At 42.6% G+C, this 26,467-nt stretch overlaps 1 pseudogene; it reads left to right on the top strand.

Annotated features, from left to right (window-relative positions):
- The first annotated feature begins 927 nt into the window (after positions 1-927).
- On the top strand, positions 928-5,575 carry LOC123240816 (annotated as a pseudogene).
- Positions 5,576-26,467: the final 20,892 nt, after the last annotated feature.

Below are 26,467 nucleotides of genomic sequence, written 5' to 3'. Positions count from 1 at the left end.
TAAAGGAAAGGTGAGTGTGAAGAAGGAAGAGGGACCTACAGCTAAGTGTGGAGTATGGAGAGAGGCTTTTGTACTTCCTGCTTTAGTTTCTCAGTAAATATCCTTTTGGTAAAGAAATAAATGTTGGTGGAAGCAGTGTGAGCTAAACCATGTCACTTGGTTAAATGATATTGGGGAGACAGCAACTGCCTAAATGGCAAGGTGGGACCACACTGGTGGGGGCTCATTAGCAATGGGCATTAGGGAAATGGTGACCCTGTCCTGGGGCCCTGACCTGCCAGTGTGAGTATAGTTGGGAGAATGAGTCCCAGCACCTACACTCTACAGAAGCCAGAGGTCTAGACATCCCTGAGCACAGGTGTAAACTAGTTGGGTGACAATGAAAACTGCAGAAGAGACCACCCGGGGCTCTAAGGCAGCAGCTCACCAGGCTTCCCACCCATCAGCCCCTTATTCTGGGGTTTTCTTTGACCTCTTGGCTCCCAGAATGCAGGAATCCTTCTGTGTCTGGTTCATGGTTGCACCCTATTTGACGAGGCAGGGCTGGGGGCAGGATCCGGTTGGGAGACTCTAGTGAGACCAGCACTGGCCAGTTAGGGGGGGAGAGGAGGGAAGGCAGGAGGCTGCTCCTAAAGCTGACCAGGGCATCTGTCCCTGGCAATGGAGCCTGAATCTTCAGGAAAAAAGCAAGAATTGTTCTATCATTCTGACTCCAGATGACTCACCAAACACACACACACACACACACCCTCCCCACTGCATGACACCATCAGTCAAGCAGGACCCACAGAGAGGAAGGAGAAGTGAAGCTTCTCAGACAGGCTCAGGGTGGGGAGAGAGTGCAGAGCAGTCCCTGGTCACATCGTGTGCCTCAGACCAGCTCCAGGTCAGCCTCTGTCCTCTCTCCCACCAGCCTCTGGGAGCACCATGACTCCTGCCCTCTCAGTCCTGCTGTGCCTCGGTGAGTCCTCAGCAGCCCCCACCCTAGAGGGGTCTTTACCCACCATCAAGTCCTACCTGCTGTCCCCCAGCCCCTACCTTCACTGTGCTGAGGAGGAAACTTTCCTCTAGAGAAGGGGAGTGACAAGTCTAAGGTCACACAGCAAGGGTGGGGTTGGGAGCACAGAAACTGGGACTCTCAGAGGGGTCTCCTGGGGTTCAGCCTCCTTCACTCATAGCAGCCCTAAGCCATGGCCCTGAGCTGTCTCTGTCCTTCCTTTTTATTTTTTAAACCCTTAACTTCTGTGTATTGGCTCCTTGGTGGAAGAGTGGTAAGGGTGGGCCATGGGGGTCAAGTGACTTGCCCAGGGTCACACAGCTGGGAAGTGTCTGAGGCCAGATTTGAACCCAGGACCTCCCATCTCTAGGCCTGACTCTCAATCCACTGAGCTACCCAGCTGCCCCCTGTCTCTCTTGTTCCTTTGGGGATGCTGGGGGGGAGCCGTGAGTAATGAGGGTCTTCTCTGCCAGGGCTGTGTCTGTGCAAGAGGACAAGGACCCAGGCAGCAGGTGAGTCCTTCCCCCCACAATGCCCCTGCCCAGAGGACACAACTGAGGAGAGGGAGCTGGGGGAGGGGGGGCTGGGCTGCACTGACAGAGTCTGTAGAAAGAGGGGACCCGGTGTGGGTGGGGTCCCTACAGAAGGGGGATTCCCTGGACCTCACAGTCTCCTTCCCTTCCAGATGGATTCCCCAAACCCTCCCTCAGGGCAGAGAATGGCTCTTTGGTGCCCCAAGGGGGAGCTGTGACCCTCAGGTGCAGGGGGTCATGGGAGGCTGAAGAGTGGCAGCTGGAGAAAAAAGAAGCATCTGGATGGTCACTGATCAAATCTGTGAGACAAGCTGGACATGAGGGCGAGTTTTCCCTCCTATTTGTGACATCATCTGATGCAGGGACCTACCAGTGCCGCCACAGACATTCATCCTCTGGGTGGTCAGAGTACAGCGACCCCCTGGAGCTGGTGGTGACACGTAAGGCAGATCATCCCTCCCCTGTGTCTGCCTCAGCTCTCCCTCTGGGGTTGCCAGAAGAGGGGAGGAATCAGCATCTCTATGGCACCTACTAGATGCCAGACATGTTACCCTTGTTGTCCCATTGGATGTTCACAAAAACTCTGCCAGGTTGGGGCCAGGGTGATCCCCATTTTACAGATGAGGAAACTGAGGCAAAAAGGAAGTGATTTGTCTAGGATCACATAGTTGGGAGGCTGGATTTGAACTCAGACCTTCCTGACTCCTGGCCCAGGGCTCTCTCCACTGCCCCATGAGGTTCCTCACTCAGATCCCACCTTGGGGTCAGAGAGGAGGCAGGAGAAGCTCAGCTTGTACCTCAGGAGAGCAGACAGAGCTGGGGGCTCCCTGGGGGGGGGCAGGATTATTGGGGCATCTCCCACTGCCAGCCCTGCCCCTCCCAAAGTCAGGAGAGAACAGAGGGTGGAGCTGCTGCTGCTGCCCCTCTCCCAGCCCAGGCCTGGGGCAGAGTGTGGAGGGGGATCAGGAGGCTCAGCTGAGCCTCTAAATCTCCTTCTCAGGCCTGTCCCAGGGGCTCACCCAGGCTCTTCCTCCTCCCACCCCACCTCTGGGCCCATCTCTCCTCCCCTCCCTCCCCCCATTCCTTGCCCCGGAGCTGTCCAAGGTCTTTCTCTCCCCTCATACTCTGACTTTTCCTTTCTCAGAGCTGAACCTCCCAGCCCAGCCCAGGCCTCCTCCCAGCCAGATCTGCCCCCTCCCTGCACAAGGGCTGCTCCGACTCTAACTCCAGGGTCTCCCCTTCCAGGCCTCTCTAACCAGCCCTCCCTGGCAGCCCTGCCCAGCTCTGAGGTGGCCCCAGGACAGAACGTGACCCTGCAGTGTTGGTCAGAGTGGTGGTATAACAGGTGTGTCCTGTACAAGGATGGAGAAGAGATCAGCCGCAGCTGGATGCAGAGCCTTGAAAGGGGGCATCAGGCTGACTTCTTCTTCCCTGCTGTGAATCTGACCCACGATGGCACTTACCGATGCTACGGCTTTCATAGTTCTTCCCCCTATGAGTGGTCACCCCCCAGCACCCCCCTGGTGCTCAGGGTCTCAGGTGAGGCAGCCCCAGCCCCTCCCAGCCCCCCAGCTCTCCCAAGCTCCCTCCCTGCCTGCTCAGGGCCTGTCCCAGGGGACCCCAGAGGCGAGGGGGGGAAGAGGAGGCTCAGAGGGAAGGGCACTGGGTCATCCTCAGAGAATGCAGACAGTGAGGCCGCTCCTCCTCCTCCTCTCCCTAATCCAGGCACCTCATCGCCCAAATCCCTGGAATCCCCCAGTTCTAACATCCTCCCCACCCAGTGAGGAACCTCTTGCTCTGAGGACAGACTGGGGGTCTCTCTCTCCCCACAGATGCTCTCCTGCTTCTGTCTAGGCCAGGACTAAATTTCCCCCTTTCTCAAGGAGAAACCAAGGCATGAGGGGAGCTGGAGGGAAGGGACAGAAGAAACACCAGGCTGGGGAAGAAGGAAGGACAGGCCTGGTCAGGGAGGGGAAAAATGGGAAGCAGAGAGGGGCAGAGCAGCCCCCACCCTTCTCCCTTCTCTCCCCATCCCCAGGAGCCCCTGGGGCCTCCCTCTCTTCACCCACACAGCCATCTCTGGGACTAGGGGGTCAGGGGCTCTGTTTCTCCCTGGCTTCCCCAGTATAGAGGAGGGGGCATCTCTCAGGTGTCCACACCCCAATTCCCCTAAGCAGGAAGCACCCGTCATCCTTCCTCTGCCCAGAACAGCCTCCCACTGATCCAGCAGAGTCTCAGAGCTCTGGCCCAAAGGCAGGGGGTGACCTCAGGGCCCTGCAGCCAGCCAGGACAAGGAGCCCTGAGGAGGATTCAGGGGGTCCCTCTCTGCCACACAAGCTCCTCCATTCTTCTCCCAGGGTCCCTGTCTGCCCCCAGAGCCCCCCAGGAGCTCAGAGAAGGGTCACAGGAATCACAGGAGCATCAAGTCTCAGAACTAGGCCAGGAGAGGTCCTGAGCTCGGGCCCATTTGACAGATGGGAAATCCAGGAGGCCCACAGAGAGGAGGGACTTACCCAACATCCCTCACCCAGCAAGTCTGGGCACAGCTGGGCTCACACTCATCTCCAGACCCTCCAGCTCTCCAGGCTTCTCTGGACCCCCCTGTAAAGCCCCTAACCCTGCCCCTTCCTCATCCCCAGAGACCTCTCCAAGCCCTGAATCTGAGAAGAGGCCCTCAGGTGAGTACCTGGAGGATTCCTGACAGAGGATGGAGGGAGGCAGGGGGGCTGGGTGTCCAGTCACAGTCTGCCTGCCCCATCCAGACTCTCCTCATTTCTCACCACTCCTCCTATAGCACCTTCTGATTCTTCTCTCCCACCTTTGGGCCTTTGATCAGGCTGTGACCCCTGCCTAGAATGCTCTGCTTCCTCACCTATTCCTCTTACTACCTAAAGGTGTCTCTGAGACTAAGTTTAGGAGTCACCTCCTACAGGAAGCCTTTCCTGATCTACAACATTTGTCCCATTCCCCTGTTGTTAATGATCCCACTCCTCAGAGGAGACTGAGTTATTTTTATAGGGGAGAACAGAGCATGGCAGGAGAATGTGAGCCCCTGGAGGGCAGGAGCTATTCTGTTTTCTCTTTGTATCCTCTGGGCCTGGCCTGGCACAGGGTGGGTGATTCAGAGAAGTCTGGAGAACTGAATGATTGAATGAGCCTGGGGGGTCCCTGAGGACAGGGCTGGGTCTCTTCCCCTTGGACAGGGGCCTCCACAAACATCAGTATTATTCTACCTACCCCAACCTTTGTCTTCATCCTTGGCTTCCTCAGGTCTCTCCTGCCTCCAAGTGGGCATCCTGGTGGGCATCTCAGCCTTCCTCATCCTGACCTTCCTCTTCCTCTCCCTTGTTTGCCTTCACCACCATCGGTATCGGCCCAGATTGGGTGAGTTCTTGGGGTTGGGGGCTCCCCAGGCTGAAGGTCTAATTGGGTTTGAGCTGGGCCCCCCTAAAGCCTGACTCCCCCTCTCCTTACAGGGAAAGGGGACAGAGAGACAGACATCAAGACCACCAGGAGGTAGGGGCCCTGACATAGCCCACCTTCCTCCTAGACCACCCCAGTGTACCTGCCCCCCTTCTCAGACCCTTCCCCCAACTTTCTGTGTCTTCTTCCTCCACAGCTCAGAACCAGCTGGGACCACCCTGGAGGAGACCGTGTGTGAGTGACAGGAATGGGAGGCAGGAGGGCCTTTGGGTGTCACAGGGCAAACCCTTCCCTGGGGAGAACCAGCATTCTGGCCCCTCATCCCTTCTCCTCTTGTCTCCAGATGCTGCTGTGAATGATGACAGACAGACAGAGGAGGCCAGACAAGAGGACACAACCGTGAGTCACTCACAAATCTCTCCTCCTTTGCCCAGAGATCTCCTTGTGGAGGGAACAGAGAGGGAGACCCTCCCCCAGGTCACACAGAGCTGGGACGCCTGCTGGGTTCAGGGTCCTTCCCTTCCTGAGCCCTCCTGCCCCAATGCCCCCCTCAATCCCCTCACCTCCTCCTGCTTCCTCTCCTCCTGTCAGGCTCTCCAAAGAGAAGACCCTCAGGAGGTGACCTACGCCCAGGTGAACCACAAGAGGCTCAAGTGTGGGGCTGAGCCCCCTCCTCAATCTGGACCAGTGGAGCCCAGTGTCTATGCTGTCCTCCAGTGAGCTTAGCCCAAGCCTGGAGGACCAGAGGAAGAAGCTGGTCCTTGTTCATTCTCCCTCTGCTTTCTCTGGGCAGACCCTGTCCTACCTCATCCCCAAGACACCCTGACATTAGGACCTCAGCTTGCCACCCCAGGGGGAAAAGCAGAAAACACAAAAAGTCCTAAAATCTATGGGAAATAATAAGCTGTGGTACTCTGAGAGGGAAAGGCCTTTCCTCTGAGTAGAATGTGCCCTCTGGAATGCTGGGTCCCCTAAGATCCACAAAGGGGCTGAACAATGATTACATATTAGGAATTATCTGGGTCCCCCCCACAATAGATCTGTCGTTACACTGTAGAGGGGGAATATGCTGTATAAGAGGGGGCCGAGCATACTTATCCCCAGAGGAGAGGGGGAGTTTTCTGGGCCCCCCAGGCTCCAAGCACCTGCGCAGGATAAAGGTCCCAGAACTTTCAGAGGATGCTGTAGCCTCAGACTAGTCAGCGAGTTCTGCTAAATCCAGGAAGGTTTCTGACAGCCCCTGCTCTGCTTGCCTTGGCCCAGGATCCCTCCTCACAGCCTGGGGTTACATCCAAATGCAGCATTCCCCAAATCTGTACAGTGTGCTTCAACAATTCAGGTCTTTTCATGGGCTTTTAGACTTACCTAAAGAGGTCTGGAATTGGAGACCAAGGCCTGGGATTTGAACCTGGCTCTGCTATTCACCTGGACCAGCCCCTTTTCCTTGTGTGGATTTCAGTTTCCTCCTCTGAAGAATAAATACCAATTAGTCCAGCTCTCCATTACTATAGATCCTGAGATGTTCTTCTGTGACCCACAGAGCTCTAGCCAGCAGCCTTGGGACAAGCTAGTAGGGCAGACCACAGCTCAGATGCTCCTTCTTCCAGAAGTGCATCTATTTTAGGGATTTAGGGAAGATTCTCCCTTCACCCATCCCAGACCCACAATACTGCTAGGACTGTCCCTTCTCCTCTTCCCCCTCTTGCCTAAAGGGAAAACCAGATTTTAATTTCTCATTAATACACTCACCCATAATGAAAAGTTGGCTTCTGGCTGGAATCAGTTCCTTGGTTTATTTATTCTACAAGTTAATACAATTTTAATATTCATTTTCTGATACTTTGCACATCATGTTTTCTCCCTCCCTCTTCCCCAAGAGGGCAAGTAGCATGACATGTGCTGTCTGTGGGTTATCATTCAACACATTCCCACATTCATTATGTTGTGAAAGAAGACACATATTGCTTACATGAGGAAACCTTCTTGGAGGAAATAAAGTGAAGACTGGCATGCTTGATCTGCATTCAGATTCTGTCACTTCCTTGTATGTTGATGGAAAGCCTTTTTTCATGATGAGTCTCTTGGAGATGCTCTAGATTCTTGCCTTGTTGATAATAGTTAAGTTATTCACGTTTGATCATTAACATTATTGCTGTTATTGTGTTCAATAGTCTTCTGGTTCTACTCGATTCACTTTGCATCACTTCATCTAAATCTTTCCAGGTTTTTTAGGGATCATCATGTTCTTCATTTCTTTTTTTTTTTAATTTTAAACCCTTTAACTTTCTGTGTATTGACTTATAGATGGAAGATTGGTAAGGGTAGGCAATAGGGGTCAAGTGACTTGCCCAGGGTCACACAGCTGGGAAGTGGCTGAGGCCAGATTTGAACCTAGGACCTCCCGTCTCTAGGCCTGGCTCTCGATCCACTGAGCTGCCCAGCTGCCCCCCATGTTCTTCATTTCTGGTGCCATAATAGTATTCAATATGAAGATATTGGAACTAATGAATCTTGAGATTAAAAATATAGTCAAAGCTAATCCTGAAGAAAATCATCTAGAGATAGTTGAAAACAAGATTTAATTGCAAAGGCAATTTTCTTGTTATGGCCATATTAAAATTCACAAGAATGATAAGTTCTAAAAACTTCGAAGAATTGATTTGGATTAAAAAAATAGAATGCAAAAGGCAGGAAACAAACTTAAGTTAGCTCTTTCTCAAAAGAAATGCATCCTCCAAGCTCCCCAAATCTTCAAGGTAAGCAGATTTTTTTATCTCTCAGCTTTCCAAAAGCCACATAGCAAGCTGTTCTCGTTATCTATATAAGCACACAACCGCAGGAAAAAGACACTAGAGACAAATATATTGCAGAATATATTGCAGTAAGGCCCATGCGACATCATGCTTTCCAGGAAATCATATATTTCTACTGTGACATTATTAGAATCTTGGAAGTTAGGAAGAAACATCCTGCATCAACAGTTTTTTGTATTATATTTGTGGAAACTGAAGTTGTAACTTTGAATGAAACATCATAATTCTCATCAAGATGTGCTCCTAAGCTAATTGGTTAATTTGCAAATAAATACAGAAACCAAAACTCCTACTAAGTGAAGAGGCTGAAGCTCTTTCCAACATCCATCTTTGTATATTCTTTTGTGCCTCGCTTTCTCCCTTTCTCTAGATTCCTGCCCACAGTTCCCTTCACAGGTTAAAAATTCACTTGTCTTTTTATGTGGTGCTAAGTGCAACATCCATTACAATCACACACCACAAATTTAGTCACTGAATAATCAGCCATTCCCCAATTGATGGACAACCCTTCAGTTTGCAGTTCTTTTCCACTACAAAAGAAGCTGCTATAAATATTTTTGCACAAGTTGGTCCTTTTCCCCTATCTTTGATTTCTTTGGGATAAAGACTTAGTAGTTCTGTTGCTGTGTCAGAGTATGCACAGTTTTATGGCCCCTTGGGAATCATACCAGTTTGCTCTCCAGAATATATGTATCGGTCCAGAGTTCCATCAACAATATATTAATGTCCTAGTTTTACAAAACTCTCTCTAACATTTGTCATTTTTCTTTTTAGTCATAGTAGCCACTCCTATAGGTGTATGGTGGTTCCTCAGGATCGTTTTAATTTTCATTTCTCTAATTAATTGTGATTTGGAGCATTTTTCATATGACTAAAATAAATTTACTTTCTTCATCTGAGAATTTCCTGTTCGTATCCTTTGAGCCTTAGTCCATCAGGAAATGTTTTGTATTTTTATAAATATGACTCCGTTTTCTATATATTTGAAGAATTAGGCCTTTGTTAGAGACACTTACTACAAAATTTCTTTCCCAGTTTATTGTTTTCTTTCTAATCATGGTTGCATTGATTTTGCTTATGCCAAAAGTTTTTAATTTAATTTAGCCAAAATTATTTACATCGTGTAATCTTCTCTAGCTCATCTTTGGATATAAATTCTTCCCTTATCCATAGATGCAACAGGTTAAATATTGCATGAACTCCTAATTTGTTTATGTTATCCTGCTATTTCATTCTACCTTTTTTTAAAATCCTTACCTTCCATCTCAGATTCAATACTATGTATTGGTTCCAAGGTATAAAAATGGTAAGGTCTAGTCAATGGGGGTTAAATGACTTGCCCAGGGTCACACAGCTGGGAGGTGTCTGAGGCCAGATTTGTACCCATCTCTAGATCTAACTTTCAACCCACTGAGATATTTAGCTTCCCCACACCCAATACAAACCTGATTTCTAAATCATTTATCATTTTGAATTTATCCTAGTATATGGCATGAGATGTTGGATTGTACCTCGTTTCTGCCATAACTCTTTTCCAATTTGCAGAGCAGTTTTTGTCAAATGATGAATTCTTCTTTCAAAAGCTTAGATCTGTGGGATTGTAAATACTCGTTTATCATGGTCATTTACTACTTCATCATGAAAGATAATATATTACATTGATCCACTACTTTATTTCTTAACCAGTCCCAGCTTGTCTGTATGGTTACCACTTTATAATACAGTTTGAGATCTAGTGTAACTAAACCATCTTTCTTCCTATTTTTTATTCTTTTCTAATCCTTGACCTTTTTTCTTCTACATGAAATTTATTTTATTTTCCAGCTCAATGAAATAATTTCTGGGTAGCTTGATTGGGATGGGACGGAATAGGCTAATTCATTTAGGTAGAATCATCATTTTTAATATATTGACTCAGCATATTCATGAGCAATTCTCCTATTGTCCAGATCTGACTTTATTTGGATGAAAATTGTTTCACAATTGTGATCAAGTAGTTTTGGGGCTAGTTTCAGCAGGTAAACTCCCAGATATTTATTATCTACAATATATTACCCACGGTTATTTTAAATGAGGTTTCTTTCTCTATGTCTTGCTGTTGAAATATACAGATAATATAGAAAAATGATAGTGATTTATGTGGGATTATTTTATATTTTGTAACTTTGCTAAAGTTATTAATTGTTCCAATAAATTGGTGGTTGATACTCTAGGATTCTCGAAGTATACTTTCATATCATGTGCAAAGAGTGATAATTTTGTTTCCTCATTACCAATTCTAATTCCTTAGATTTCTCCTTCTAATCCTATCGTTGTAGCTAGCATTTCTAGTACAATATTTAATAGTAGAAGTGATAATCTGCATCCTTGCTTCACTCCTGACTTTGCTGGAAAGGCTTCTAGTATATCCCCATCACAGATGATGCTTACTTATGATTTTAGATTGATGCTTTTCATCATTTTAAGGAATGTTCCATTCATTCTAGTATTCTCTAGTGTTTTTTATATGAATGGGTATTATATTTTGCCTAAAGGTTTTTCTGCAAGGATTATAGTTTCTGTTCATTTTATTACTGATATGGTCAACTATGTTGATGGTTTTCCTAATACTGAACTATCACTGCATCCCTGGCAGAAATCCCACTACTTATACTGAATGATCCTTGTGAAATATTTCTAATCTCCTCACTAATATTTTATTTTAAATGATTGCATTAAAATTCACTAGGAAGATTGGCCTATATATTTCTTTCTCTGTTTTTTCTCTTCCTTGTTTAGGTATCAACATCATATTTGTGTCATGAAAAAAATTTAATGGAGTTCTTTCTTCAACTAATCTTCCCAATGGCTTACATAATATCAGAAAGAATTGTTCTTAAAATGTTTAGTAGAATTCACTTATGAACCCGATTGGCCCTGGAGTTTGTTCCTTAGGAAATTTATTGATGGCTTGTTCCATTTCTTTTTCTGAGATGGGATTGTTTAAGTGTTCTATTTCCTCCTCTGCCAATCTGAGCAATTTAAATTTTTGTCAGTACTCTTCCATTTCATTTAGATTGTTAGATTTACTGTCATATAATTGAGCAGAAGAAAACTAAATCACTAGTATCAAAATTAAAAAGAGTGAAATCATAAGTTATCAAGTAGAAATTAAAGCTAATATTAAGAATTATTTTGTCCAATTATGTGGGCAAAACCTGACAGCAAAGGGAAATAATAAATGTTGGAGGGGATGTAGCAAAAGTGGGACATGAATGCATTGCCGGTGGAGTTGTGAACTGATCCAACCATTCTGGCTGGCAATTTGGAACTATGCCAAAAGAGCACTAAAACACTGCCTGCCCTTTCATCCAGCCATACCACTGCTGGATTTATACCCCAAAGAGATCATAAGGAAAAAGACATGTACAAAAATATTTATAGCTGCGCTCTTTGTGGTGGCAAAAAATTGGAAAATGAGGGAATGCCCTTCAATTGGGGAATGGCTGAACAAATTGTAGTATCTGTTGGTGATGGAATACTATTGTGCTCAAAGGAATAATGAACTGGAGGAATTCCATGTGAACTGGAAAGACCTCCAGGAATTGATGCAGACTGAAAGGAGAAGAACCAGGAGAACATTATACACAGAGATGGTTACACAGTGATAAAATCTAATGTAATGACTTCTCTACTAGCAACAATGCAATGATCCAGAACAATTATGAGGGACTTATGAGAAAGAACACTATCCATATTCGGAGGAAGAACTGTGGGAGTAGAAACACAGAAGAAAAACAACTGCTTGATCACATGAGTGAATGGGGATATAATTAGGGATATTGACTCAAAATGAGCACCCAAGCATAAATATCAATAATATGGAAATAGGTCTTGATCAATAACACATGTAAACATGTAAAATCCAGTGGAATTGTATGTTGGCTATGGGAGGGGGTGGGAGGAGGAGAGGGATAGAACGTTAATCCTGTAATCATGGGGAAAAATAATAAAGTACAGTCACAAATGCCAAAAAATAAACAAATAAAGGAAATAAAGGAAAATAAATAAAATAAAATATATACACATATATTGCTCAAACTAATAGAAATGGAGCTGGTTTTCTGAACTGTAACATAGCTCCTTAAAACAGCAGAATTATGATGGGAACTTAAATGTTTTTCCTATTATTATCTGGGACTTAGAGTCATTCCTCTAGAAAATTTTGGTTAACTAAAAGCCTATCTTCTATTAATATTAACCTCACCTAATCAAAACCTGTCCCCATGAATGTGAAAAATTATGGAAAACTAAGTACCTGGAGGAGGAATCTCAACTGTCTCTCACTGGAGATAAGTAAATCATCTTCCTTAATTTTCTTATTTGTGAACATGTTTAATGTAGTTCATTTTTTAAGTTTTCCAAATTCTTATTTTTTCCCTAATGCATTTAAATTGTAAAATTTTGTACATATTCAATTTTTTACATTAAAAATTTTTGAAATCTAAATTTTCTTCCTTTTTGCCCTCATTCCTCCTGAAAAACATAAACAATTTGATATAGATTTTACCATCATGCAAAACATAAATCCGTATTTGCCATGTTGTGAAAGAATACATAAACTAAAAACAAGAAGAAGATTTTAAAGCCTCATACTTTGATCTTCAATCAAATTCCATCGATTCTCTCTCTGGAGGTAGATATCATTATTTACTATAAGTCTGAATAGTCTAAGATTAATGTCTTGATGAGAGAAGCTGTCTTTCATGCCACATCATCATTTCAATAACAGGAAATTACTGTTCCTGTGCACAATATTCCCCTGATAATGCTCACTTTCACTCGCATCAGTACATGAGACCTCACAGCTTTTTCTGAAACCATCCTGCACATCATTTCTTAAGCACAATAGTATTCCATCAAAAACATGTTCCACAACTTGTTCCTTAATTGATAGGCATCCTCTCTGTAGGGTTTCTCTTATAAGGAATCGTGAAAGTATTAAAGATGCATTCAAAAGCTGACTCTCATGAGCAAAATGCTCATGGACCAGACTTATGGATATGTTTCTAATATTTCACATGATTGATTTCTGAGTCCTTACATTTGAATGGGGTTAAATTTGGTTGATCTTAAAAGCCAAACCTATGCTGTTATCTCTTGTGTGTAAGCTCACAGACAAGTTTTTGCAAAGATCCAAGCTTTTCGGACAAGAACTCACCATTTTACAAAAATTGCTTGGAAATCTGGAAGCAATTTGGTGGAAATTATAGTCATTTATTACAATCTATTGTGTACATAATCTATTCCACTATTATATCATTCTATCTCTTGGGCAATACCAGATCATTCTAATGATTAACACTTCGTTACAATTTGAGATCTCATACTGATAGGCCACCTTCCTTCACATATTTTTTTATTGATTCCTTTGATATTCTTTAATTTTTGTTCTTTCAGATAAATTTTGGGGGTTTTTCTATCTCTATAAATTAATTTAATCTGGGATTAGACATGCTATGTGACCCTGGGGAAATTACTTAGTCCTATTTGCTTCAGTTTCCTCAACTATAAAATAAGCTGGAGAAGGAAATAGCAAACCACTCCAGTATCTTGCCAAGAAAATGCCAAATGGAATCATGAAGAGTTGGATGTGACTGAAAACTGAATGTAGAATTCCAGAATGTAACAAATTCCTTATTTTCTAATGATAGATTTTTATATCAGGATGAATTAAATGCTAGAAGAAAAAGGGAAGAACTAAAGAACTAATTACTGGATGGATAATCTAATCAGATTTTGTTGGGTTTTACTAAATGTTTTACCCCTAGCAGACTTTAGCCACATTCCCCAGAGAATCTCCACAACTGACCTCCACAACCTGCTCTGATCTATCCAGTCACCTGAATATCATGGACTTCATCAAAGGACTGGACACTCCTACAGTTACAGCTATATTGGATTTCTTTATCCACCTTATTTTTATATTGTTTGTTTTATGAGTTCCATCTGAATTATGGACCTGTTACATGTTCTCAAAGCTATATATCATATGTGCTTGAACTGATACCATTCTGGGAACCAAGAATCTTGCACTACATGTGTGTTGATTATGGTTTGTCTCTGGTTTTTATGTAGAGATGTATGGTCTCTTTCTGCATTTTTACCATTAGGTGGAAACTCTGTGCCCAGAGAACTACTCCACCCTTCAAGACCTTTGAATTTTAAAGTGGATAGGCCAAGAGTTTCATTTTTAGAGAAAGGGAAGCATTCTAATAGGTAAGTAGAAAATACAAACTTCTATGCAGGTTCTTGAAAATATTGGGGTACAGCAAAAAAAGGCTTAAAGAAACACTTATTCTGAGAAAGACACAGATTATATCCCCCTCACCTCGCACTAAAACTTTCTCCAACAGCATTGGAAGAGCAGGTCTTCTTTTGTTTAATGAATTTCTAACTCAGTGAAGTGCCTGGCTCAGAGTAGGCAGTGATCAAATGCTCATTAATTAATTAATTGATTGGTTAGGCTCCCTGAAGAGTAAAAGAAGGGTAACAATGAACAATTAGTTTTAAATGATTTTTTTAAAGATACTTTGTTTACCCAATTACATGTGATAACAATTCTCCACATAGGTTTTCTGAAGTTTTAAGATCCAAATTGTCTCCCTTTCTCCTTTCTTCCCCTCTCCTGGAGATGGCAACCAATTTGATCTGGATTATGCTCATCTTCTCCTCCAAAACATACTTCAATTCAAAACAAAACATGCATAAATGGATAAACACTGAAGTGACACTGAAGTTGGGATATTCTTTTCTCTGGTCTCTGAGAGGAGATATGGAACTACTCTTCTATTTACCTCTCACCACAGACATCTCTGGTCTACAAGTAAGAGTGTGGGCTCAGAAAAATAAGCATTTCCTTTGTTGTTCCTGGAGGAGGAGGTAGCCTTTAGCTTACACCAACCAGTTTATTTCTTCCCCACCAAATGCTGGTCCCACAAAGGATACGCACAAATGGTGAACAGCTAGTAAATACATTTATCCAAGCAAAACAGTAAATAGAAATTTAAAAGTTCTACAAACTAGAGTGTATGTAATTCAGCAGGCTGAACCCAAATCCAGACTCTGACCTGATCTTCAACTTCTGCTGACCACTGCCCCATCCCAATGCTTCATCCCTATTACCAGCCTCCTGGGAGAAGAAACTAATGCAGGTCTGATCCACCTCTCTCTGCAGCAACCTCAAAGGACTGAGAGCTCCTCTTCCCATTTGTTCTCATTATTACTACCATAGTTTTGTTCTTCCTTTTAATGAAAATGATTTGTTTCTTTCTTACAGTTAAATACCCAGTTAACTCTCTCTCTCCCTCTCCTCCACTCATTGGAGAAGGCCTCATTTGAATAAAAAGGCATATGCTGCTGGTTCTGCACATTTCACTCTGAAATTTCATGTAGGTCTTTCCATGTTTTTCCAAAATTATCCTGCTCTTCATTTCTTATGGTACAGGATTCTCTTTTGCTTTTCCCTTGAGCACCTTAAGAAACCTAATATTGTTGAGTCAAAAAATGGGTCCTGCTGGCACAAGATATATACACAGATTTATAATTCTCTGAGTATAATTCCAAATTGCTCTCCAGCATGGTTGGATCAGTTCACAGTTCCACCAAGTATATCAGTGTCTCCATTTTCCCACATTCTATACAACATTTGTCGTTCCTGTCTTTCTCTCCATCCCATCTTGGCATTAGCGTGAAGAACAACATGGAAAAATCACTGATTTATCTAAGCATTTATCAGTGAGAGGAGTGAAGTAGCAGGAACCGTAGGGTTTTTTTTTTTAACCCTTATCTTCTGACATAGTAGCAATTTTAAGACTGAAGAATAGCAAGGACCAGGCAGTGGCTTTAAGTGATTTATCAAGGATAATATAGCTAGAAAATGTCTAGGATAAAATTTTAAATGATGTCCTACCAACTCAAGGCCTGGCAATCCAGCCACTGTGCTACCTGGCTACCTCTAGAACTCTGGTTTCAAAGACAGAGGAAGTGTCTGCTTTTGTCTCTTGCCCTGTAGTGTGTGCCTTGATGCCATCTTCCATGTAGTGCCCCCAACTTCTTATAGGATTTTCCAGAAAGGCACCAACATCACAGGATTAAACTCAAACACTCAGAGTCCTCAAGGTACCTGCAGGAATTAAACTTCTCAGTCCCATGGAGGTACTGGAGAAATATATTTCTTCTACTCTTCAGTCTAGCCCATTGGTCCTGTAAGAGAGAAAATTATGAGACTTTCTATAAATAAATAATTTTATTAAATCAAAAGTAGTAGGGGGAAAAGATGGAAAATAGGAGATATAAAAGGTACTTTCCTTATTGCTCCATTTAGCTTGCTATCATAAGGCCTCCATTTAGGGCCTCCTAGACACTCACAATCAAGTCCAATCAGCACCAAACACAAGCAAAAAGAGCTAAATTCACTCTTGCCTCAATTTATTAAACTTCTCCACCCACTAACTCCTACATGTCAAGTCTCAGGAGCCAAACATGGCTCTCTATTTTGCCTGCCCTGCCCAGGGTGGGGCAGTCTAGGGGATATTTCAGGGAAGACCACCCTGTCCCCCTGGACTGCTGACCCCTTGATTCTACTGCCACATTTTTCTGGCTGTGACTATCCTTGTGACTCAATTCACCCAATGATTTCCCTCACATAGTCCTCACTTCTGGGCCAACTTGAAACTCATGCCAGGTACCCGTAGTCAAAAGGGGGGAGGAGGGGAACAGGTAAATTCCCTTTTCACAGTCCCCAGCAGTGTACTTTCCTTTAATCCATATTGAAATAGACAAAACTCTCCTTCCCCTTTTTACAAATATTAAAAAGACCTGTAAAGAGTATTGGAGTCTGATCTGGAAAAGAAGCTTTTGTACTCTTTTGTTGACTATCATTTAAAAAACAATGTCCTCCTCTCCTCTTTCAGATCAGCTCAGGAAGGATTTCTGTTGAGAGCAATAGAGAGAAACATGGTCTGTCAGTATAATCTGTGAATCCCATCAGATCCAACAGTAGTTTACAAGATCTCTGTAGCTGATGGTTGTAACCACTCTATGTGATTCCTCTCATTAATAAAAGTTTTATAAATCACTTCAATTTAAAAGAAAAGGGGGAATTATGTGTGGGAGGCCAATAAGAGAAACAGTCTCAAATAGATAAAAATCTGAGACTCCCCTTTTGACTCCTTTTCTGATCCACACCTTTCCTTAATGAAAAGCTTTAAGCTTCTAGCAAACTAACAGTCAAGAGGTTAACATTCTGTTATGATTAAAAATGATAAAGACTGATATTATAAGCGAAATTAATATTTTAATTGCCATGGTCATGTTGGTAAAATATATATGCCCGCACCTGACTATCTTTTAAATTTACCGCCAGTGCCCATCCTGTCTCTCTCATACGACAGCCAGCCCACTCAGGTAACCAAGAGGCCGTCTCCCGGCCGCTCTCCAAATTTAAGCTGCCCTATATGTTTGGGGACATCAGAGAAGTCCCCACTTCCAAAAACCAGAAACCCATTGGATCTCGGGGAATGTAGTCTCAAAGTCCCCACGTGTCCACAGGAAGTTTGTAAGATACTTTTAAACGGCACCTCCCTGAATTCCAAACACACAATTCTCTCCTTTGATCAGAAATACAACTGTTTTTGTTTCAAAAGTAGTTCAGACACTCAAGGTCATAAATTTCTCCAGGAGGGGCATTTCGCCCCTGAGAAAATATTCCATCACAGCCTTCTGATAAGGACCCAGCCAAAGTTCAACCTTAGCTATTGAGAATCTTTGTGTTTTGATATGACATAATTTGTGTTTCTGCACAAATGCAAAGTTTCAGGGGGGGGGGTTCTTTTGTGTGAAATGAGTCTTGAAATATATATAATAAACTCCATGCTCCTGAAGACAGAGCTGGAAGCATGAGCTAAAAGATCTTCATGTCCCCCTATTATTTCCTTATCAACTAAGCAGTCCTTATCAGATTATCAGAGATGATAAAGAGATCTGGAGAGATTTCTTCTGAGCAGTCATTAGGGTAGTGACAGACAAGGGCGAGGGTCCTCTAATCAATGACTAGAAGAGTCACCTAGGCAGACCTAGGATTTAGGAAAATCACTTTGACAGGTGAGTAGAGGAGCATGGACTGAAATGGAGAGACTTCAGGCAGGCCCACCAGGGGCAATTGCAATAGTTCAGGTGCAAAATAAGGAGGACATGCATTAGTATGTATGTGGCAGTATCAGAGGAGAGAAAAGGACTTTTATACAAGTGTGGTGAGGGCTGTCCCTGATATGTGACATGGAAGTGCCATTGTGTGGCTCAAAGGAAAGCAGACAGAATCTTCTTCTCCCTTCCTTCTTCAAGGAAGACTTTCAATCCTGACAGGTGACAAAGAATGAAATTGGGGTCAAAGGCCAGCAGTCTTCTAACCTCAGAGAAAGAGATAATAGGCTTACGTAGATAATATATCTATCTGCTCCCTTAAATATTATTAGTCAAGAGGACATGGTTTTCCTGTACAAGCTAACTCCTGATCATTATTTCATTAATAAGGGAGAAAAGAGGACCCCAAGCTCTGTATCTCAGTGTTTACTCCTTTCCCACCAAATACTCTCTCCAAGCTGAAAGCCAGAAGCACCAGCAGTGACTGGAGATCCTGAAGAGACTCAAGTGACTAGAAGAAAACTGAAGGTCTCTCCTCTCCCTGGCTCTCAGCAATTGTACCCTGTCTCTCACACAGGACAGGTTATTAATCCCCCCAAATGAAGAGAATTTTATGCCAATGGTCTTTGAAACTCAGGTGACATAACTCCCCTAGACTGAAACTCTGTACTCCCTTACAAAGATTGCCTAATTCAGGTCACAAACCTGTAACTATACAATAGAAGCACAAACATCAGCACTTTGTAACAACAAGGATGATACAATTGAATTAAAATAAATGTTCTTTAAGAATACATGGAGTAAGGGGGCAGCTGGTTAGCTCAGTGGATGGAGAGTCAGGCCTAGAGACGGGAAGTCCTGGGTTCAAATCTGGCCTCAGACACTTCCCAGCTGTGTGTCCCTGGACAAGTCACTTGACCCCCATTGCCCACCCTTACCACTCTTCTGCCTTGGAGTCAATATTGACTCCAAGATGGAAGGGAAGGGTTTTTAAAAAAAAAGAATACATGGAGTAAAATAATATAATACATTATAATATTAACTGTGGTGTCCATAACCTCAGCTTCTGAACCTCCAACTGACTGTGTAAGGGTTTGATGGCTGATGGGCAGAGATTGCTGTTCCTGTGCTTCCTGATGATACAGTAGTAAGCTTTGGCTGCAGAAAAAGAGGAGCAAATATACATGATGTAGAGATCAATGTTCCTGATTGCTGTCCCAGGAAAGAGGGCTGTAAAAGATGCTCACCATCTCTGGAGAAACAGCAAGGGTTAACAATGTTGGAATTGATAGAGTTGCTGAAGATTCTGCAACATAGCAATTAGAGGAACAAAGAAGGCAAAGATCCCGGAAAGCTCAGGAAATAACAACAGCAACCACAACCACAAACTAAACTCTGAGACTTTGTACCTTGTAAGTGTTAAAATTAATGGTCAGGCTAAATATATGAAAATTATAATATGAGTTTCTTTACAAAAGAGGTGGAAAGAGTGAAAGCAGAGGAATACAAAAGGGTAGAGAAGACATTAGCCTGTCTAAGTAAATGTTGTTCCAGTGTTTGGCTCATCCAGAACTTGTTAACCTCAACAGGAATTAAACTCTGTCCAGAAGACAGGAAAGTCCACTATCCACTCGCCTCCAAGAGGCAGGTCAAGACATGACTTGAGCTGAAGGTGACTCCTGAGGCTGATTTTCTTCTTTGAGCGCCCTTCTTCTTAAAGCCAACTTCTTTCTTGGAGTCCACTCCCCTAGCCTCTGAAATTCAGGGCCTTTTATAGTGGCTTTTTGTCTCCTCCCCTCTTTACAGGGGCCAATCACAGCTTCCAAATAGCCTAGCACTGCCCAGAGGGCAATGTTTGAGGGAATCAGTTCATACCTTCTGGAGGGGTGAATACTTATTAAAAGGATTCACAGTTTCTGACTGTTTCAGTTAGAAAAAAGGGTGGAGCTCTTCAAGTATCTTGCTGGCTTCTCTCCTAGCACTAAATAGGATGTGAATTCACTAAGTGGTTTGCTAGTTCCTCCACCTAGTTCAAGCTTGAACTTAAGTTAGTGTTGATCAAAGTATTAGCTCAAACTAGGCAAAGAGAATAAAGGATTCCCTTTCACAAGTGTGAACTCAAAGAGAACCAAGAATTCTCTTTTATAATCCCCCCTATGATTCTTGAGGAGACTAGTCTCCCCAATTAATCATTTTACATAATCAGAAACTGCAATAGTTAGAGAGATGAGGGAAAGGAAAGATAGGAAGAGAGAGAGAGCAAACCAGTGTTTGCTAGGCGTATTAACAATAATCCCATTAGGGAGGCAATACCCTGTGGCATGCAAGTGTACATTCAAAATGCTTGTGTTCAATACCTCTAAGTTCAATGAGTTATACTCCAAAATATGTGCTGGATCTTCTGATGCTATGGAGGTTTTCTTCGGGTATCTTCATGGTGCCTTCTTCAAACAATTCTTCTTCTAGATTCAAAGAGTTATCTACCTCTTTTCCTGAAATGTTTCTTTCTCAAAAGATTATACAATGCCATGTAATAATTATGCAATACCCCCCCAAAAAGGGTGTTGACCAACATTTGGATCAACTTTGTAGGGGGGAAAAGGGGTTCTATGGGTTCAATATATTAAAAGGTGGTTACCAAGGGAAATTTACCCAATTAAGGAATAATCTCATGTCAAAATTAACTTTTATGGAAGTTTATTTACAATTAGGAAGGTTGAAGGTAGAAAAATTGAGAGACAGAAACTCTGGCCCAGACCAGAGTTCCAGACCAGGTAAGAATTTAGAAGCCCAGCAGTTGGAGCACAAAGGTTAATTAAACAAGGCTTCTAGCCACAGGGCCTTTTAAAATTAGAGAGGCAAGAGAGGCCTCCCTGAGGGTAGAGCCTCCAGAATTGCCAAAGGAAGAGAAAGAGAGTCAGCCTAACTTACCCACGTGACAATTCAAAAGGAAGCAGTCAGAGGTCCCACCAGAGTCTCAGTATTCCAACACTCCTCCATGATCCAGAAGAGGTCCTCACCAGATGCTGTCTTCCACAGAAGACCTCAGCTGACTAAGGATCTTCTCCTTTTAAAGGGGTCACTTATGAGTCCCTTCCTGTTCCTCCCTCCTAATTTGCATGTCCAATGACAATAGACAGTTCTCATAGACCTAAGGGGTGGGTCAGTTGATTCTGATTCGTGCCTCACTCTAGCACAGGTGGGTTATAGACCTCTCAGAATTGGAAGATGTTCTCACCTTTGGTGATTAAATCTAAAGATGGGCAGTGTAGACTTAATCTAATTATCACAACTTGGGATACCTGGTTGAGTTATGGGGTATAGTCAATCAGTTTTCAATAGAAGCTCCTCTCTTTACATGTAAGCAATGAATCCAAGAGTCCTTTTCTCCAATTTTTATAGCTGTTGGAATTTTTAACAATACTTGAAATGGATATTCCCAGGAAGGTTGAGTTGCTCCAGTACACTGGAAGTTCTTTATGTATACCTTGTCTCCTGCATGTAGGTCATGAAGTGAAAAGTCTATTGGTCCTGCTTGTACTGCAGCTCCGGATTCATGGAGTTCACACAATTTGTTCTGCAATTCTTGTATATATGTAGCAATAGAAGTATCTCTCCCTAATAATGATGTATATGCAAGAGGAAAAGGTTTAGTTTGTATAAGAGGGTATCCAAAAAAGCATCTCAAGTGGTGAGATGTGTAGATCTCCTCTAGGCCTGCTTTAGAGATAAAATAAAGCTAGGGGAGCTTCAGGCCATTTTAGATGTGTTTCAGTGCATGGTTTGCCAATCATAATTTTGAGGTCTCTGTTCATTCTTTCAACTTGGCCTGAGCTCTGGGGATAATATGGTACATGGAATTTTGGAATTATCCCCAAATAGGAATAAACCTGAGAAAAAACCAAATCTATAAAATAGCTTCCTCTGTCCCAATCAATATGTTCTGGCAAACCAAAACAAGGAATAATCTCTTTTAAGAGTACCTTGACAAGGGGGCAGCTGGGTAGCTCAGGATTGAGAGCCAGGCCTAGAGATGGGAGGTCCTAGGTTCAAATCTGGCCCCAGACACTTCCCAGCTATGTGACCCTGGGCAAGTCACTTGATTCCCATTGCCTTACCACCCTTTTTCCTTGGAGCCAATACACAGAATTGACTCCAAGAGGAAGGTAAGGGTTTAAATTTTTTTTTTTAAAAAGGAGTACCTTGACAACAAAAGCTGCTGTGTCTTGGAGAGTAGGAAATGCTTCTGGCCATCTGGTCAGCTGATCTACTATGAGTAGATGAAATTTATAATGTCCAGCTCTTGGCATTGTAATAAAATTTATTTGCAGATATTCAAAAGGTGTGTAAGTCAAGGAGCACCCACCAACTTGAGGAGGCTCAGCCTTGAACTCAAAGCCAGAGGGCCAGAGGGTCCTGAAGGTGAATGAAGTGGAAGCTTCAGTCACAGAGTCTCTTTTGAAAAAAACAGTTCCTTTAGAGAAGTCCAGGAAGATTTAGTCATTACACTCACCACGTGTAATTCCAAAGGAGAGATTAACAGCAGTCTCACTTAGTCCAAGGTCTCAGCCAATAGTCAGAGCTCCTCCAGGTCCTAGTCACCTACCACATGAAGAAGTGAGCATCCAAGATCCAAAGGGGGTTTAGCCACTAGGGTTTCTCCCAATCATGGGAGCCTCCCAGAGGCTAGTACCTCCAGACAAGTTAAGGTCATCAGTCAGCCTTTTTCACTCACCAAGGTCTCAGGTTCCCAGCCAGAGCTCCTTCAAGTCCAAGCCACAAACAAGAAGCAATCTGAACTCACTAAACTCTCTTTTAAAGGGGCTTCTTTTGCATTGCTTCCTGCGCCTTCCTCTTAGTTTACATGTCCAATCAAAACAAACACTTTTCTTATGACTGTCCAGGAGGCAGTCAGTAAATTTTGATTCATCACTCACTCTAGCACACATGGATCACAGACCTCCCAACTTGTGAATTAAGTGGAGTTGTTTACATTTTGGTGATTAGATTTGAGACTGGGCAAGATAGATTTAATCTCATTATCACAGTCTACAATGCCTTGGGTGCCAAAGTGACCATTTTTATGCACGGATTGACATATTTGGTGATAAAAACTTTTGGGTTCCAAGGGTTTTCCTTCAGATAACACCCATACTCCATTCATATGTTTAGCCTTAAATTTTTAATTCCACTTTTCTACTTCCTATTCATTATAGGAAAGTGATCAATCTGATTCATTATTTGTTGTTGAAGTTAAAATTAATTCAGGTCCTTCTATGGCCACTAGCTTTGCAGTGGTTTTTGCTCAGTCCTTTCCCCTAGAGATAGGGTCAGTTCCACCTGTATGGGCAGAGCAATGAACTATGGCTAGCTGGAGAGCAGAAAAACTTCATTAATTATTTTTGTATTGGTTATACTTTTTCCAGGTGAGGTTAAAAATCCTCTCTGAAGCCATAACATACCCAATGCATGACAAATTCCAAATGTACATCTAGAGTCTGTGTAAAATGTTGCCCTTTTGTCTCTAGCAATTATACAGGCATGTTTTAACACTATAAGTTCTGAACCTTGAGGACTTATATTTGAGGGCAATGAAACTGACCATACAGTGGTAAATTCTGTGACTACAGCAGCTCCATTGTAACTATATGGTTCTACATATCTACCTCCCAGCTCAAAGAGTCTGTCCATAAATTGGGAAATGTCCTTTGAACCTATGAGCCATTTTAAACCCAAAAGAGACAATGTTTGTCCAACTTGGGTTATGCTGGTAAAATCCATGTTATCTGGCATAATTTTTAAATTTACTTATTAAATTCATAGTAATAGGCAAAAAGTCACTTCTATGAGTGGTCTCTTAGATAAAAATTCTAATGTATTTTTAAGGAGAACTTACCTTCCCAGGTGATAATTGTAGAACCAGCAACAGAAAAAGGCTAACTTGAGATAGTAACAAAGTGAAGGAAAATTCAAGAAAATTGAAGGAAATTTTGAGGGTACTGTCACAAGCTTCATCAGATCAATGGGACATAAGGAAACCCTCTACTGCCTAAAAGTTTTTATCACCAAATATGCTTATCTGTTCATAAGAATGGTCTCTTTGGCATTCATGGTACTGTAGATTCTGTTACAAAGGTATGGATAGCCCCTGGTATAACTACTATAGCTTTTAAAGTGTGTGCAACTTATCCCACTCAACATGCTTTTCATGACAGAGCTTTTGGTGGGCATCCTCTGGCTTATACACCATTTGAACATTTACATATTGATTTTATTAGAATGCCTAAGGCTGGAAATAATACATTTTGTATGGCCACAGTAGCTTTTGTTGCCAAGATGCTCTTAAGGGAGATCTTCCCTTGCTTTGACACACCAGCACAATTTGATTCAGACAAGAGAACTCATTTTGCTAATTCTGTTTTGTCTCAGATTCATTCTTGTTTGGGGATCACTTCCCAATTCCATATACCCTATCACCCCAAAGTCTCAGGCTATGTAGAAAGAATGAATAGGGGTCTTAAAAATATAATTGGAGATCTCTGGGAAAGGAAAGATTCTAAAACCAAGCAAGAGTTAGAGAAAATTACAAAATGTAAATTAAATGGTTTTGATTATATTAAGCTAAAAAGCTTTTGTACAAACAAAAACAATGTAGTCAAAATCAGAAGGGAAACAACAAATTGGGAAAAAATCTTTATAACAAAAAACTCTGACAAGGGTCTAATTACTCAAATATACAAGGAGTTAAATCAATTGTATAAAAAAATCAAGCCATTCCCCAATGATAAATGGGCAAGAGACATGAATAGGCAATTTTCAGGTAAAGAAATCAAAAGTATCAATAAGCACATGAGAAAGTGTTCTAAATCTCTAATAATTAGAGAAATGCAAATCAAAACAACTCTGAGGTACCATCTCACACCTAGCAGATTGGCTAAAATGAAAGAAGGGGAGAGTAATGAATGTTGGAGGGGATGTGGCAAAATTGGGACATTAATGCATTGCTGGTGGAGTTGTGAACTGATCCAACCATTCTGGCTAGCAATTTGGAACTATGCTCAAAGGGCTATGAAAGAATGCCTGCCCTTTGATCCAGCCATACCATTGTTGGGTTTGTACCCCAAAGAGATCATAAACAGACTTGAACAAAAATATTTATAGCTGCGCTTTTTGTGGTGGCAAAGAACTGGAAAAGGAGGGTATGTCCTTCAATTGGGGAATGGCTAAACAAACTGTGGTATATGCTGGTGATGGAATACTATTGTGCTAAAAGGAATAATAAACTGGAGGGGTTCCAGGTGAACTGGAAAGACCTCCAGGAACTGATACAGAGTGAAAGGAGCAGAGCCAGAAGAACACTGTACACAGAGACTGATATACTATGGTAAAATTTGAATACAATGGACTTCTGTACCAGCAGAAAGCAATGACACAGGACAGCTCTGAGGGATTTATGGTAAAGAACGCTACCCACATTGAGAGGAAGAACTACAGGAGAGGAAACATATAAGAAAAACAAATGCTTGAACGCATGGGCTGAGGAGGACATGATTGGGGATGTGGACTCGAAATTACCACACCAATGCAAATATCAACAATTTGGAAATAGGTCTTGAGCAAGGACACATGTTGAAACCAGTGGAAGTGTGCATCGGCTATGGGTGGGGGGACAGCGGGGGTTGAAGGGGAAAGTAGGAACTTGAATCATGTAACCATATTAAAAATGAATATTAATAAATGATTTTTAAAAAATATAATTGGAAAATTGTGCACTGAGACTTACTTGAGATGGCCTAAGGTTCTCCCCTCTAGGGAGTTAAGGAGACCAACCAATCTTGGTGGGATTGATGAGATTCTATGCCATGACAGGAGACTTGAACTTGTTTGGGGTTTGAGGTTGCAGCTGTTTGACATACATAAGATGCAGGTCTTCCCAGTGCCACTCTTCAATCAAGCATCCCACTTTGGCTGCAATTCTGGCTCCCCTATCTCTCCCATGAAGGTAAAATCAGACCAGGGAATGATTTTTCCCATTTGCTGCTGAAACCTACTCCTTTCTCTCTCATAGTTTGGCAATTTTCTGTAGTCCTGGCTGCCGATGGGTAAAGTGCTGTATCAATAAAATTGTCCTACAAGCTCATGGAAGATAAATCACTTTCATTGGGCCTTGCTAATGATTCAAGGACCTGTTACAGGTTTCTTCTTTTTTTCTCAATATTTTATACATGTAAGGTTTTTATTCTATTCTATTTTATTTTTATTTTTTATCCAGAATTTAGTTTTGTTCTTTTATTTGGGATTTTTTTTTGGGGGGGGGATGTTTGGTTTTCTTTATACAATTGCTTCATATACCTCATAACTCAGTCATGTATCCTGGGGTCATTCTGGTGTTGATCAACACCTTCTTCAGAGGGGATTGTGTAATTATCCTAAAATCCAAGGTTTAAAATCTTTTGGAGAAATTTCAGGAAAAGAAACTTGCCAACATCCCAAATCAAGAAAGCAGATCATTTTGGAAA

This window comes from Gracilinanus agilis, chromosome 3 (genome assembly GCF_016433145.1).
Source record: "Gracilinanus agilis isolate LMUSP501 chromosome 3, AgileGrace, whole genome shotgun sequence".
Classification (NCBI taxonomy): Eukaryota; Metazoa; Chordata; class Mammalia; order Didelphimorphia; family Didelphidae; genus Gracilinanus; species Gracilinanus agilis.
Note: the sequence above shows the minus strand (reverse complement) of the source record. Positions and strands in the feature narration are given on the sequence as shown.